The sequence below is a fragment of the Penaeus vannamei genome, chromosome 36 (genome assembly GCF_042767895.1).
Source record: "Penaeus vannamei isolate JL-2024 chromosome 36, ASM4276789v1, whole genome shotgun sequence".
In the NCBI taxonomy this organism is placed as follows: Eukaryota; Metazoa; Arthropoda; class Malacostraca; order Decapoda; family Penaeidae; genus Penaeus; species Penaeus vannamei.
The window spans coordinates 19,998,241-19,999,785 of NC_091584.1; the positions used below are offsets into that span (position 1 = coordinate 19,998,241).

General features: G+C 51.6%; 1 protein-coding gene across 1 annotated transcript in view; it reads right to left on the reverse strand.

Annotated features, from left to right (window-relative positions):
- The window catches only part of LOC113825593 (tubulin alpha-2/alpha-4 chain), a 28,275-nt gene extending 28,159 nt beyond the window's left edge, over positions 1-116 (reverse strand). The window contains exon 1 of the mRNA XM_027378426.2: positions 1-116. This exon is cut by the window's left edge and continues 25 nt beyond it. The gene's annotated coding sequence lies outside the window, so the exon portion shown is untranslated.
- Between the last annotated feature and the right edge of the window lie 1,429 nt (positions 117-1,545).

Sequence of the window (1,545 nt, forward strand, 5' to 3'; positions counted from 1 at the left end):
CCCCGGTAATCAAAAGAGAAGCAGGATGATTGTCAGCCCTCCTGGCTTGCAAGAACTATATAGCGGCAGCCCTCGCAACACTCACGGCTCAACTACTCGCTTTGCGCTGGGTGGGGCTCTTTTGTCGGGCTGTGCAACCTGCGCGCGCAGCGATCTCGCCTAACTCCGTTCCCTCCCCTCCGTCTCCTCCTCCCTTCCCCTCTCTTCCCTTGTTTCTATCCTCCTGCTGTTCTCCCCTCTCTTCCGTTCTCCTACCCTCCTCTGTCTATTATCTGCCTCCTCTTCCCATCTCTAATTCCCCTCTTCTCCTTCTTCTCTTCCCATACGCCACCCATTGCCCTCTTCTCTCCCCTCTTTCCTGTCCTCGCCTCCCCTCTTCCCCTCCCCCATCTGAGACTTGCGCCCTTCTTGCTCTCAATATGGCGCTGTTTTGGTCATTTCCTCGACTTGATACGAAGTCGATGGGCTGTCGGATGGCGGAGATTAAACGCGATATATTCCATATATATCCTCTCCTTAGTCTCTCCGTTCTTCAGACAAGTCATAGAAAACGATAAAATCAAGCAAGAAAGACAGTATTGATGATAAAAGATAACGATCATCGCCCTTATTTCATTCCAGAGTGAGAAGGCGAAAAGGAGCTACTTCGCGGATCAAAGTCTTAGCGGGTCGGAGGAAGTTTTCTCCTCGGCTCTTAAGGAATTCCTTCAAGAATTTCTCTCTTTTCCATTTTTTTCCCTTTAACTCACGGATCAGGAAGAAGTAGCTGTTGCCGCACCGTCCGGGAACTATCGAAGGCGGCCATTGATCAGGGGGGTAATTTGAGTGATTATCATCGGTCCATTAGATCGTTAAGGTCACCTGGTGTAGTGGGTGGAGGGAGGGGGAGGTGGGAGGAGGGGGATGGAGGGAGAAAGGGGTGGGAAGGAGGAATAGGGAAGTAAGGAGAGGGGGGGGGAGGTAGGGAGAAGGAGGGGGAAGTAGATTGAAAGAGGGGGAAGTAGGGAAAGGAAGGTGGGAGTAGGGAGAGGGAGGGGGAAGTAGGGAGAGGGAAAGGGAAGTAGGGAGAACGAGGGGAAAGTAAGGGAAGTAGGGAGAACGAGGGGAAAGTAAGGGAAGTAGGGAGAACGAGGGGAAAGTAAGGGAAGGGAGGGGGAAGTAATGAGAGGGAAAGGGAAGTAAGGAGAGGGAAGGGGAAGTAGGGTGAAGAAGAAGGGAGTAGGGAAATGGAGGGGGAAGTAGAGAGGGGAAGTGAGAAGTAGGGAGAGGGAGGGAGGGAGGGGTGGGAAGGAGGTAAGGGGAAGTAGGAGGGTGGAGGGAGGGAAGGCGCAGTAAGGGGAGGGTGAAAGAAAGGAAGGGGGGACGAGAATATAGGTAAATTGTAGGGAGGAAGAGGGAGGGAGAGAGAGGATGGGAAGGAAGGAGGGAGGAGGAGAAAGAGAGTAAGACAGACAGATAGACAAACAGCACAGACATACAGAAAGCAAGAAAGAATTAAAGAGAACACAGCCACGGCAAGAAAAAAAAAAAAAAACTAACTATAAA